The 15,087-nt window shown below is 41.4% G+C and overlaps 1 non-coding gene across 1 annotated transcript; it reads right to left on the reverse strand.

Annotated features, from left to right (window-relative positions):
* Positions 1-7,643: 7,643 nt before the first annotated feature.
* On the reverse strand, positions 7,644-7,750 carry LOC142841840 (U6 spliceosomal RNA). Its single transcript, XR_012909107.1, has one exon. It is a non-coding gene; the product is annotated as a U6 spliceosomal RNA (small nuclear RNA).
* Between the last annotated feature and the right edge of the window lie 7,337 nt (positions 7,751-15,087).

The following is a 15,087-nucleotide window of genomic DNA, read 5'->3' on the forward strand; positions in this document are numbered from 1 at the left end:
TGCCTAGGCTTGCCCTAGTTCATGATCTTTCTGCCTTGGCTTCCTAATGCTGAAGTTATACTGAGCCATGACCACAGCTGGGCCCTTCGAGTTTTAAAGCCATTTCTGCAGGAAAATATTACTTCAAAAAGTGGCAGACCAAGAATCAATTTGATTCTAGTGAGACGCTTGATCAGCTGCAGTCATGGCTTCTGTCACAACTCCTGGAGACGAGATGAGGACCAAGTTTGACAAACACCAATACCAGGTTTGTATTTAGGCCTTTGAAAAGAATGAATATCCTGATCACAGAAGTGGCTAACTGGTCCAGATTCTGGATCCACGAGTCTACGTGTGGTTTCAGAACCCAAGAATGTTTTTGATCCTACTGCACATACTGGCTTTGTGGGAGCCTAGGCAGTTTGGATGTTCAACTTACTAGACCTGGATGGAGGTGGGTGGTCCTTGGACTTCCCACAGGTCAGGGAACCCTGACTGCTCTTCGAGCAGATGAGGGAGGGGGACTTGATCTGGGGAGGGGGAGGGAAATGGGAGGCGGTGGAGGGGAAGAGGCAGAAATCTTTAATAAATAAATAAATTTAAAAAAATTAATGAAAAAGAAGAATGTGAATATCAAAGAGAAACCAGGGACGCTCCAGTGGTACCACAATGTGGCCACAGGTCCCTCTCCTAGGACTGGGACTGCTTGAGTTAAGTCACAGTTGTTCAGACCAGCAAGGCCTCTTAGGAGCCCTAGGAAAGCTTCCCCAGGGCATTGGAGTGTTCCAGTTCTAGTCAAGCCACCCAGTGGAGGAATAGTGGTGTCCTGGATGGGAATGTATCCTCCCCTGACCTGGAGACTCCAACCAGTGAGCGAGGCGAGCCTTCTGGAGACTTCTCCTGCTCTCCTTCTTTGGGCCTAGCTGTGTTTCCACCTCCTACCTCCAAACATCTCTTCCCACAGCTGGATGCTGGTGGTACTAGGACTGAAATTTGTCTAGAGGCACCCAAGATGCTGCTATCTGGGGACTAGACCCTGCAGACACAAGGGTAACATCCTTGCCCGAGGGAACTGACATTAGCATGGGGCTGACAACCTCTACCAGCTGTGGATCCTGAAACTGCACCTGTACTAAGGGGGTTTGGGAGCAGCCAGAATCCTACCCTGCCCTACACTCTCAGCTTCTCCACCTCTGAGCTGTCATTGACCTCAGCTAACAACGAGGCCTGCTGAGCGCCTAGAACAATTTGTATCTCCCTTATCTCCCTTTTCCAGACTGGATCTGTGCTGTAGACAGCAAAGCACATGGACTTCAACCCCGTGTCACTGTGGGGTCTGCAGCTCAGACTCTCACACAGGAAATCAAGAAGTGGCCTGAGTAAGAGCCCATCACTGGGGAACAAATGAACTATTACTTATCTGTAGCACAGAACATTATGCAGAATTGAAAAGGAACGCAAAGACTTGCAGGCTTTCTCACAGACAGGACTTGCAGACATGCTTTACAGAGAAATGCGATTATGCCCTATGAAAATGCAGGGGCAATAAGACAAGAAGAGGAGCTCGAAGTTTTCTTTGATGAAAGACAAAAACAAATAGTTTTTTTTAAAAAATCCCTCTCATGGCTGGAGAGATGGCTCAGAGGGTAAGAGTACTGGCTGCTCTTCCAGAGGTCCTGAGTTCAATTCCCAGCAACCACATGGTGGCTCACAACCATCTGTAATGAGACCTGGGGCCTTCCTTGCCGGCAGTACATTGTATGCTTAATAAATAAATAAATCTTAAAAAAATATGAATAAATAAATAAAATCTCTCTCCTATGAGAGGTGGGCATGAAGAGCCACTTGCTCCATAGCTAAGGAGGTATCAGGATTTGATTGCTAACAGGATAAGAAGAACCAGTATTGTTTTTTTTTTTTAATGATGTGACAGCTGAAACATCATCCACACTCCAGCAAAGCTCCCACCCCTAGGGATATTAATATTCTGCCACCACACAATGAACTCGGTGGGTGAGAGAGAGAGAGAGAGAGAGAGAGAGAGAGAGAGAGAGAGAGAGAGAGAGAAAACCCATGGTGTTGGATGGGTAGGGAGGAGATGGGAGATGAAGGAGGAATTGGGGGACAGGATGAATATGATCAAGTTTATTGTCTGAAATTATGAAAGAATAAATTAAAAAACATTTCAAAAATTTGTCTTGTGTGTAAGCATGGAATAAAGCAAAGACAATATTCTCCAAAGGGACTAAAGAGAAGACTTTAGGATCAGGATGAGAAGTATTCTGCACACGTGTATTATTTTATAGTTAATAAACTGACCAGTTCATGTTTTGTTTTGTGATTCTGGGGATTGACCTCAGGTTCTTGTGAATGCAAGGTAAATAAATACTTCCATCGCTGATCTGAATGTTTATTTTGCTGGCTATATTCTCGAATGAATTCTCCTTTATCTAAAGGCAAAATGAAAGAGGCAATCCAGAGAAACTTGCAAGATGTATAATACTCCAGACTCTTGTACAGTGAGTTCAATTCGTTACATGTGGTCATGGGACCGCTACATTTAGTAACTGTTTCTGGGATTCTTATTGTAAAGAAAGTTCGAGGAAAGCTACAAAAGGGAAACCATTTTCAATCCTGAATGGACATTGAGGGAGTCTTATTTTTAAAATTTTATTATTGTTCCTTTGCCTGCAAATTTCGAGGTGTCATGATTTTTTACTGCTGAGTGTGTAAAAATGTACCACATTTTCTTTATCCACTCTTTTGTTGAGGGGCATCTAGGTTGTTTCCAGGTTCTGGCTACTACGAATAATGTTACTATAAACATAGTTGAGCAAAAGTCCTTGTGGGTATGAAAGTACACACTTTGGGTGTACCCAAGAATGGTATTGCTGTGTCTTGAGATAGATTGATTACCAATTTTCTGAGAAACTGCCATTCTGAATTCCAGAGAGGCTGTACAAGTTTACACTTTATTCTACATCGTCTCCAACATAAGCTGTCATCAGGTTTTTGATCTTAGCCATTCTGACAGGTGTAAGATGGTATCTCAGAGTTATTTTGATTAACATTTCCCTGATGGCTAAGAGTGTTGAAGGTGAATGGATGGAACTAGAAAAGAAACATATTGAGTGAGATAAGCCAGATCTAGAAAGACAAACACAGTAGGTACTCACTAAGTGGATATTAGATGTAAAGAAAAGAATAACCAGGGGGCTGGAGAGATGGCTCAGTGGTTAAGAGCATTGCCTGCTCTTCCAAAGGTCCTGAGTTCAATTCCTAGCAACCACATGATGGCTCACAACCATCTGTAATGAGGTCTGGTGCCCTCTTCAGGCCTGTAGATATACACACAGACAGAATATTGTACACATAATAAATAAATATTTTTTTTAAAAAAAGAAAAGAATAACCAGGCTACAATCCACAACCCCTCAGACACTAGGTAACAAGGAGGATCGCCAGAAGAGAGACATGCAAGAATGCCCCTAGGAAGGGGAAATAGATAGGATCTCCAGAGTAAACTGAGAGCCTGGGGGAGGGAGGGGTGAAGGAGAGGCAGGATGAGAATGTGAAGGAATGGAATGGTTGAGTTGAGGGAGGAAGAGAGAGAGAGAGAGAGAGAGAGAGAGAGAGAGAGAGAGAGAGAGAGAGAGAGAGAGAGAGGAAGATATCCAGATAGAGGGATTCTAGGAAGCTCCAAGGAATCCATAAGGATGACCCCAGCTAAGACTCCTAGCAAAAGTGGAGAGGGTGCCTAAACTGGCCTTCCCCAGTAATTAGATTGATGACCACCCTAATTGTCATCATAAAACCAAACCTTCATCCAGTTAACTGATGGAAGCAGATTCAGAGACCCACAGCTAAGCACTGGGCCAAGCTCCCAGAGTCCACTCAAAGAGAGGGAAGAGTGATAATATGAGCAAAGGTGTCACAGACCATAATGGGGACACCTACAGAAACAGCTGACACGAGCTAGTGGAAGCCCACTGACTGACAGCAGGGAAACCTGCATAGGACTGGACTAGGCCCTCTAAATGTGGGTGAGTGCTGTGTAGCTTGGGCAGTTTGTGTGGCCACTGGCAGTGGGACCAGGATTTATGCCTAGTGCTTGAAATGGCTTTTTGGAGCCCATGCCCTGTAGGGATACCTTGCTCGGCTTTAATACAGGGGGGAGGGGCTTGGTCCTGCCTCAATTTGATTAAGCCAGACTTTATAGACTCCCCATGGGAGGCCTTACCCTCTCTGAAGACTGGATGAGGGTTTGCATGGGAGATTGTGAGAGGAGTGGGAGAAAGGGAGGGAGGGGAACTGTGGTTGGTATGTAAAATTAAAAAAAAAACTTTTAAATAAAAAATTTTAATAATTATCATTTTGTTGGCCATAGTGGTACCACTTTAATCCCAGAATTCAGGAAGCAGAGGCAGGTGAATCTCGGTGAGTTTCAAGTCAGCCTGTTCTACATAGTGACTTCCAAAAACACCAAAGCTACCCAATGAGGCACTGTCTCAAAAATTATTGTTATGTGCATGATTCGTATGTGTGTGAGTGTGGGCAAGCCTGTGCCATCATACCCATGTGGAGGTCAAATAACAACTTTTGGAAATGATTCTTTCCTTAGACCATGGTTTCTAGGAAACAAATTCCGGCCGTCAGGCATGCACACCAGGCACTCTTCCCTACTGAGTTATCCCAGGGACCCACCTGGATCATCCTTAAACATACACACTGCATATACTAGGGCTTAGTCTCCAAACTGAAAGATTATTATTTAACTCATGCAGAATGGGGCTAGGCATCAGTTGGCTAATTAGCTGCTCAGTTTTTCTTTGTCTTAAGACAGTGTTTCACTGCATAACCCAGATTGTCCTGAAAAGTCACAATCCTCCGTAGTTACCTGAGTTAAACAGCTAAAGGCATATGACAACATGGACTGCTAGGCATGTTAGCATGTTTTGTTATTACCTTCATATCTATCTGTCTATCTATCTATCTATCTATCTATCTATCTATCTATCTATCTATCTCTATCATCTAGCTAGCTAGCAATCATCTATCTATCTTACATATGGTACTGTCTGGGTATGCAGGTGCCATGGTACACACGTTGAAATCAGAGGACAATGTACTGGAGTTGTTTCTGTCTTTCTACCAGGTGGGTTGCAGGTTGTTTTTCCTTGCTGAGTCCACATCATTGAGATTTTTAAACATCTTTGCAGATGACTCTAGGGTTGAGCTACTCAGCATCCCAGCATTTCAGAAACAGCGCTCTTTCCTTCTCTCCCTCTCAGGTTTATTTGTTTGTGTGGCAAGTTCTCCCTTTTGAGCCGCGACTAGTGTCTAAGTCATAACATTCCTCCTACTCCAGCTGCCTACATGCTGTAATTATAGGTATGATCCATCACTCCCAGCGGAAACAAGGATTTCAAATGGATCTTTGGTTTTACAAATCCTTTTTTAAAAAATATTTATTTATTTATTATGTATACAGTACTGTCTGTGTGTATGCCTGCAGGCCAGAAGAGGGCACCAGACCCTATTACAGATGGTTGTGAGCCACCATGTGGTTGCTGGGAATTGAACTCAGGACCTTTGGAAGAGTAGGCAGTGCTCTTAGCCGCTGAGCCATCTCTCCAGGTCCGGTTTTACGAATCCTTTACACTAGGAAACACTATAGAAAATACAGAGAGTTTTGCTTTAAGCAGTTCATACTGATATTTTTTTACTTTTTTACTCAGGCACTATATTATACAATATATTTTAATCGTGCTTTTTCCCTCCTCCAATGCTCCCTAGATACTTCCCCCCTCACTACCCATCTGATTCAATGAACTTTCTTTCTCTATCTCTTTATAAACAGATATACAAAGAAACATATGTCAAAAAATAACCACACACAAAAACCAAATGAAAATATACTAGCGAAAGAATAAGAGATAAGAATGTTCAAAGAAAGCAATAAGAGACCAAATTTTTAACCAAATAACCATTGATTTATTTTGTATTGTCCATCTACTCCCAGAATTCTTCAGTTTCATATTCTCTGCACCTTAGTCAGTTGTAGTATCGTAGTTTTTAAAAGATTAAATAGAGCTGGAAATATAGTTCAGTGCTAGAAAATTTGCCTACCTTGTGCAATGTCGTGGGTTCAACCCATAATACTGAAAAAAATGAAACATATATATTTTTTAAAATATTTTACTTATTTATTATGCATACAATATTCTGTCTGTGTGTATGTCTGCAGGCCAGAAGAGGGCACCAGATCTCATTACAGATGGTTGTGAGCCACCATGTGGTTGCCGGGAATTGAACTCAGGACCTTTGGAAGAGCAGGCAATGCTCTTAACCACTGAGCCATCTCTCCAGCCCCATGAAACTTATATTTAAAGATGTTCATTTATTAATTAAAGATTTTCAATGATAGAATCGTTACATGATAATATCAATGGCATACAATTGATAACTCTCTCTCTCTCTCACACACACACACACATACACACACACACACACACACAAGTTATCTGGATTTTGCTGGTACATGCCTATAATCCCAGCATTCAAGATACTGAAGCAGGAAGATCTTGAGGTCAAGGTCAGTCTGGAACGTGTAATAAGACTGCTTTAAAAAGAAACAGATACAAACATTAGCGAGGAGAGCATTAGCAGGAGTGAAAAGAGTAGCACCAATCTGAATGGAGATAGCAGGTCTGGGCACGTCACTGAAAACGGACTTTGCAACATGGTGGACTAGCTAAAGAACAGACTGTAAAATTTAAAAAAGCCTTTTAGTTATTCACCAAAGGTGGTGATGGAAACAGGAGAACAAGGGAAATAGAGAGTGTGATGATGTCCCTTGGGCAGAATCCCACAGAAACAGGGTTACAAGACCTGATTAACAAAGTACATGCTGATAGAAATGGCACAATAGACTTGCCTAAGTTTCTGACAATGGTGGCGAGAAAAATTAAGGCACAGAGAGTAAAAAGAGACTATAAAACATTCTGTATATTGATAAGGATGTCAAAGGCACATGATGACAGCACGTGATGACAAACCTTGGAGAGAAGTTAACAGATGAAAGGACTGAAGAAATGGTCTGGGAAGCAGATACCAATGGTAATACTCAAGAATACTGCTAAGACCTTGTACAAATGATTAGAGCAAAATGAAAAAGTTACACAGAATGTGCTAAATGTCTTTTTTTGAGACAATGTTTCACCATGTAGTCCTGGCTGTCCTGGAACTCACTGAGATCCTCCTACCTTTGCCTCCAGATTGCTTGGACTTAATGTAAGTCTCTCTCTCCCACTTTGAGACAGGGTCTCTTGCTCAGCACTGCATGCATCAGGCTAGCTGATCCATGAGTCTCCAGGTAGTCTCCTGTTTCTATTTCTCATGTGGTCGTAGAAGCACTGGGTGCCGTAGCTACCTTTTAAATGAGTTCTATGGATTTGAACTCAGGTCTTCACATTCCCACAGCAAGTGCTTTACTGAACTGAGCAATTTCCCCAGCCCAGGATGGACTAGATTTCTTGTGTCAAAAAGCTTATTTGCCTTTTATTTGCTTATAACTTATAAAATTTCTCCACAACTACCAAACAAATATATGTATAGTATTGAATATTTCATCCTCTATAGTTTCTTTACTTTCTTTCTTTTGATTTTTTAAGGAACGCTTCACGAATTTGCATGTCATCCTTGCGCAGGGGCCATGTTAATCTTCTCTGTACCATTCCAATTTTAATATACATGCTGCTGAAGCGAGCACTTCTTTACTTTCTTATTGGTATTGTCATTAAACCTTATTCTAGACAACATGCACCACTCTCTCTTGTACCATACTGCAGGCAGAGGCTGTTCATTCGTTACCCAGCCACCCAGAATTGAAATGATCACACAGAAACTACATTATTTGCACTATTGTTTGGCTAATAGCTTAAGCCTATTTCTGGCTTACTCTTATATCCTAAACTAGCCCATTTCTATTAATCTGTATATCGCCACATAGTTGCAGCTTACTGGCAAGGTTCCAGAACATCTGTCCCCAGCAACAACTCCATGGCTTTTCCCTGACTCTGCCTACTCCCTCTCCCAGCATTCAGTTTCGTTTACCCACCTAGCTCTATTCTTTTTTTTTATTTTTTATTTTATTTATTTTTTTATTTATTTATTAAGGATTTCTGCCTCCTCCCCGCCACCGCCTCCCATTTCCCTCCCCCTCCCCCAATCAAGTCACCCTCCCTCATCTGCTCGAAGAGCAATCAGGGTTCCCTGACCTGTGGGAAGCCCAAGGACCGCCCACCTCTATCCAGGTCTCCTAAGGTGAGCATCCAAACTGCCTAGGCTCCCCCAAAGCCAGTACGTGCAGTAGGATCAAAAACCCACTGCGATTGTTCCTGAGTTCTCAGTATTCCTCATTGTCCTCTATGTTCAGCTAGTCCGGATTTATCCCATGCTTTTTCAGACCCAGGCCAGCTGGCCTTGGTGAGTTCCCGATAGAACATCCCCATTGTCTCAGTGTGTGGGTGCACCCCTCGTGGTCCTGAGGTCCTTGCTCGTGCTCCGTCTCCTTCTGCTCCTGATTTGGACCTTGAGATTTCTGTCCCGTGCTCCTCTGTCTCTGTCTCCTTTCATCGCCTGATGAAGGTTAATATTCAGGAGGATGCCTATATGTGTTTGTCTTTGGGTTCACCTTCTTACTTAGCTTCTCTATGAGTGAGTACATCCCATGTTCCTCTTTTTGGGTCTGGCTTACCTCACTCAGGATAGTGTTTTCTATTTCCATCCATTTGTATGCAAAATTCAAGAAGTCCTTGTTTTTTACTGCTGAGTAATATTCGAATATGTATATATTCCATACTTTCTTCATCCATTCTTCCATTGAAGGGCATCTAGGTTGTTTCCAGGTTCTGGCTATTACAAACAATGCTGCCATGAACATAGTTGAGCATATACTTTTGTTGTATGATAGGGCCTCTCTTGGGTATATTCCCAAGAGTGGTATTGCTGGATCCAGGGGTAGGTTGATTCCGAATTTCCTGAGAAACCGAAACACTGCTTTCCAGAGTGGTTGCACAAGTTTGCATTCCCACCAGCAATGGGTGAGTGTCCCCCTTTCTCCACAACCTCTCCAGCAAAGGCTATATCATTGGTGTTTTTTATTTTAGCCATTCTGACAGGTGTAAGATGGTATCTTAAAGTTGTCTTGATTTGCATTTCCCTGATCGCTAGGGAAGTTGAGCATGACCTTAAGTGTCTTTTGGCCATTTGAAGTTCTTCTGTTGAGAATTCTCTGTTCAGCTCAGTGCCCCATTTTATAATTGGATTGATTAGCCTTTTACGGTCTAGTTTCTTGATTTCTTTATATATTTTGGAGATCAGACCTTTGTCAGTTGCGGGGTTGGTGAAAAACTTCTCCCAGTAAGTGGGTTGCCTTTCTGTCTTAGTGACAGTGTCCTTTGCTTTACAGAAGCTTCTCAGCCTCAGGAGGTCCCATTTATTCAATGATGCCCTTAGTGTCTGTGCTGCTGGGGTTATACGTAGGAAGTGGTCTCCTGTGCCCATGTGCTGTAGAGTACTTCCCACTTCCTCTTCTATCCGGTTCAGTGTGTTCGGACTGATATTGAAGTCTTTAATCCATTTGGACTTGAGTTTTGTGCATGGTGATAGATATGGATCTATTTTCATTCTTTTACAGATTGACATCCAGTTTTGCCAGCACAATTTGTTGAAAATGCTGTCTTTTTTCCATTGTATACTTTTAGCTCCTTTATCGAAAATCAGGTGCTCATAGGTTTGTGGGTTAAAGTCAGGGTCTTCTATTCGATTCCATTGGTCGACTTCTCTGTTTTTATGCCAATACCAGGCTGTTTTTAATACTGTAGCTCTATAATAGAGTTTGAAGTCAGGGATGGTAATGCCTCCAGACAATCCTTTATTGTATAAGATTGTTCTGGCTATCCTGGGTTTTTTGTTCCTCCATATAAAGTTGATTATTGTCTTCTCCAGATCTGTGAAGAATTTTGATGGGATTTTGATGGGGATTGCATTGAATCTATAGATTGCTTTTGGTAGAATTGCCATTTTTACTATGTTGATCCTCCCAATCCAAGAGCAAGGGAGGTCCTTCCATTTTCTGGTGTCTTCTTCAATTTCTTTCTTCAAAGACTTATAGTTCTTGTCTAATAGGTCTTTCACTTTCTTGGTCAGGGTTACCCCAAGATATTTTATGCTATTTGTGGCTATCGTGAAAGGTGATGCTTCTCTGATTTCCCTCTCTGCTTCCTTATCCTTAGTGTAAAGGAAGGCAACTGATTTTTTGGAGTTGATCTTGTATCCTGCCACATTACTAAAGGTGTTTATCAGCTGTAGGAGTTCTTTGGTAGAATTTTTGGGGTCACTTATGTATACTATCATATCATCTGCAAATAACGAAAGCTTAACTTCTTCCTTTCCAATACAAATCCCCTTGATCTCCTTATGTTGTCTTATTGCTATTGCTAGAACTTCAAGCACTATATTGAAGAGGTATGGAGAGAGTGGACATCCTTGTCGTGTTCCTGATTTTAGTGGGATGGCTTTGAGTTTTTCTCTGTTCAATTTAATGTTAGCTGTTGGCTTGCTGTAAATAGCTTTTATTATATTTAGGTAGGATCCTTGTATCCCTATTCTCTCCAAGACCTTTATCATAAAGGGGTGTTGAATTTTGTCGAATGCTTTTTCAGCATCTAATGAAATGATCATATGATTTTTTTCTTTCAGTTTATTTATATGGTGGATTACATTGATAGATTTTCGTATGTTGAACCAGCCCTGCATCTCTGGGATGAAGCCTACTTGATCATAATGGATAATTTTTCTAATGTGTTCTTGGATTCGGTTTGCCAGTATTCTGTTGAGGATTTTTGCGTCGATGTTCATGAGTGAGATTGGCCTGTAATTCTCTTTCCTGGTTGAGTCTTTGTGTGGTTTTGGTATCAAAGTAACTGTAGCTTCATAGAAGGAGTTTGGTAATGACCCTTCTGTTTCTATATTGTGGAATACATTAAGGAGTATAGGTATTAGCTCTTCTTGGAAGTTCTGGTAGAATTCCGCATTGAAACCATCTGGTCCTGGGCTTTTTTTGGTAGGGAGGTTTTTGATAACCTCTTCTAATTCTTCGTGACTGACAGGTCTGTTTAGATTGTTCACCTGGTCCTGGTTCAACTTTGGTATATGGTATTTATCTAAAAAAGTGTCCATTTCTTTTATATTTTCCAATTTTGTGTTATACAGGCTTTTGTAGTAAGATCTAATGATTCTCTGAATTTCCTCTGTGTCTGTGGTTATGTCCCCCTTTTCATTTCTGATCTTATTTATTTGTGTGTTCTCTCTCTCGTTTAATTAGTTTGGATAGGGGTTTGTCGATCTTGTTGACTTTCTCCAAGAACCAGCTTTCTGTTTCATTGATTCTTTGGACTGTTTTCTGTGTTTCTATTTTGTTGATTTCGGCCCTCAGTTTTATTATTTCCAGTCTTCTACTTCTCCTGGGCGCGTCTGCTTCTTTTTTTCTAGAGCTTTCAGGTGTGTTGTTAAGTCCCCAATGTATGCATTCTCCGTTTTCTTTAAGTGGGCACTTAGTGCTATGAACTTTCCTCTTAGCACTGCTTTCATTGTGTCCCATAGGTTTGAGTATGTTGTCTCTTTATTTTCATTAAATTCAAGGAAGACTTTAATTTCTTTCTTAATTTCTTCCTTGACCCAGGTGTGGTTCAGTAGTTGACTGTTCAGTTTCCATGAGTTTGTCGGCTTTCTGTGGGTAGCATTGTTGTTGCCTTCTAACTTTAATCCGTGGTGATCAGATAGGACACAGGTGGACACTGATATTTTTTTGTATCTGTGGAGGTTTCCTTTGTTTCCAAGTATGTGGTCAATTTTTGAGAAGGTTCCATGAGCTGCAGAGAAGAAGGTATATTCTTTCCTATTTGGGTGGAATGTTCTATAGATGTCTGTTAAGTCCATTTGCTTCATTACCTCCAATAATTCTCTTAATTCTCTATTAGGTTTCTGTCTGATTGACCTGTCCCCTGGAGAGAGAGGTGTGTTGAAGTCTCCTACTACTAGTGTGTGTTGTTTGATGTCTGCTTTGAGTTCTAGTAATATTTCTTTTACATAAGTAGGTGCTTTTATATTGGGGGCGTAGATATTCAGAATTGAGACGTCATCCTGATGAATTGTTCCTGTTAAAGTGACCATCTCGGTCTCTTCTGATTGATTTTAGTTTGAAGTCAGTTTTGTTAGAAATTAATATGGCCACACCTGCTTTTTTTCTTAGGACCATTTGCTTGAAAGACCTTTTCCCAACCCTTTACTCTGAGTAGGTGCCTGTCTTTGTGGTTGAGATGTGTTTCTTGCAAACAGCAGAATGTTGGATCCTGTTTTCGTATCCAATCTTTTAGCCTGTGCCTTTTTATAGGTGAATTGAGCCCATTAATATTAAGTGATATTAATGACCAGTGGTTGTTTACTCCGGTTATTCTTATTGCTTTTGGTAGTAGGGATTGTGTGTCTCCCTTCTTTGAGATGTGCTGGTGAAGGGTCACTAGATGCCTGGGTTATTGTAGGCAGTGTTGGCAGTGTTGGATTCCTTGGGTTGTGATTTTCCTTCTATTACTTTCTGTAGGGCTGGATTTGTGGCTACGTATTGTTTAAATTTATTCTTATCCTGGAATGTCTTGTTTTCTCCATTGATAATGAACGATAGCTTGGCTGGGTATAGTAGTTTGGGTTTGCATCCATGGTCTCTTAGCTTCTGCAGTACATCTATCCAGGACCTTCTGGCTTTCATAGTTTCCATAGAGAAGTCAGGTGTAAGTCTGATCGGTTTACCTTTATAAGTTACTTGCCCTTTTTCCTTTGCAGCTCTTAATATTCTTTCTTTAACCTGTATATTTTGTGTTTTGATTATTATATGGCGAGGAGATGTTTTTCTTTGATCCAGTCTGTTTGGTGTTCTGTATGCTTCTTGAATATTTAAATGAATATCTTTCTTTAAGTTGGGAAAGTTTTCTTCCATAATTTTGTTGAATATATTTTCTGGGCCTTTGAGCTGTGACTCTTCTCCTTCTTCTATTCCTATTATTCTTAAGTTTGGTTTTTTTATTGTGTCCCATATTTCCTGAATGTTTTGTGTTGAGAATTTGTTGGCTTTGCTGTTTTCTTTGATCTGTTCGTTTATTTTCTCTATGGTGTCCTCAGCATCTGAGATTCTTTCTTCTATCTCTTGTATTCTATTGATTATGCTTGTTTCTGTAGACTCTGCTCGTTGACCTAGATTTTCCATATCCAGCTGGGCCTCAGTTTGTATTTTCTTCCTTGCCTTCATTTCAGTTTTCAATTCTTGAACTGTTTCCGTTACCTGTTTGATCGTTTTATCTTGGTTTCCCAGGGTATCATGTACATATTTACTCATTTCTTCAAACTTTTTGTTATACTTCTCTCATCCATTTCTATAAGGGCATTTTTTACATGTTGTTTAAGGGACTCTATTGCGTTCTTAAAGTCAATTTTTCCCACTTCTTCTGTGTTAGATTTTTCAAATACTTCTGTTGTAAGATCCTTGGGTTCTGGTGTTTTTATGTTGTTTTTCAGATTATTGGGTGAGTTCTTGCCTTGGCGTCTGCCCATCTCCTCCTATTAATCCTATCTAATGGTTCTTTTAAAAACTGGATCAGGTTTTCCTGCTGGCCCAGGGCTCTGCTTACAAAATGCCTTCGCTCTGTTTCCTGGTTCCTGCCGCAGGCCAAGAACCCTCTCACCCCTCCGAAGGGTCTTCAGGATAGGACCAGGCTCCCCGTTTGCCAGTGACCTGGCCAACCAAAGGCCTACCTCTTTGATTTGATTGTAGTAGGGTGATCTGCTCTCCTTATTGCACGCCTGACCCTGCCGCTTGTGTCTGCTGCCGCGCTGGTCTCCCAAAGCCTCTTCCTGAATGCGGTGTCGCTCCGCCGCGTCTGGCCGCCGCTGCGTCTGGCCGCCGCTGCGTCTGGCCGCTGCGGCGTCTGGCCGCCGCTGCTCCGCCTCTGTGCGTCTGGCCGCCGCCGCTCCGCCTCTGTGCGTCTGGCCGCCGCTGCTCCACCTCTGTGCGGCTGGCCGCTGCCGCTCTGCCTCTGTGCATCTGGCTGCCGCCGCTCTGCCTCTGTGCCCACCTAGCTCTATTCTGCCCTATCATAGGCCAAAGTAGTTTATTCATTGACCAATAAAAGCAGCACATATACATAAAGACTTTCCACACCACCATACCATCATCAGGAGCTTTACCCTACTTTGATGTGACATGTGACCTTTCTTCCCCACCTCCTTCTCACTGCCTCTACTTCTTCTCTTGGTGTCATATATACACAATGGATTTTTACTCAACCAGAAAGAAAAATGAAATCATGAAACTTTGAAGAAAAAGCATGGTTCTGGAAAGGATAGTATTAAATGAGGTGACTCAGACTCAGCAAGACAAAAATAGCATGTGCTCACTAATATGCAAATCCTAACTTTTAACCATATGCATACGTATAAATAAGGGAGTGTGAAGGTAGATTATATTTCTTTTAAAATCAGTTTTTAGGACTGATAGCATGCTATTGAAGTGTGCAGTTGTAACTCTTTCTGGGTTGTGTACAGTGTACAGTCAACAATATGTACATAAAAGCAGTGATATTGAAAAATAGGCACACTATTTTTGTGTTCTCTTAGTCCTCTACCAGAAACATTTGGGGAGGTAGTTTCAAGACAGAGTTTCTCAGTACAACAGTCCTGTTGTCCTAGAACTCACTTTGTAGACCAGGCTGGCCTTGAACTGACAGACAGATGCCTGCCTCGGCTTTCTGAGTGCTGGGATTAAAGGTGTGCACCACCACCAAACAACAGAAACATTTTTATTGTTATTTATTTTTTAAACATTGTTTAAACACTTAAAGAAAATCTGCTTATGGCATAATTTGTCTCACATATATTCCAGGTGTGTATTTGCTTTTCAACTAAAATTTTTCAGTAGAAAAAGGAGAGTGGCATTGTTTTCTGTTTTTAGTTTATATTGAACACCTAAATTCTGGCTTATTTTAAGTAGATAAA

This window comes from Microtus pennsylvanicus, chromosome X, assembly GCF_037038515.1.
Source record: "Microtus pennsylvanicus isolate mMicPen1 chromosome X, mMicPen1.hap1, whole genome shotgun sequence".
Taxonomy (NCBI): Eukaryota; Metazoa; Chordata; class Mammalia; order Rodentia; family Cricetidae; genus Microtus; species Microtus pennsylvanicus.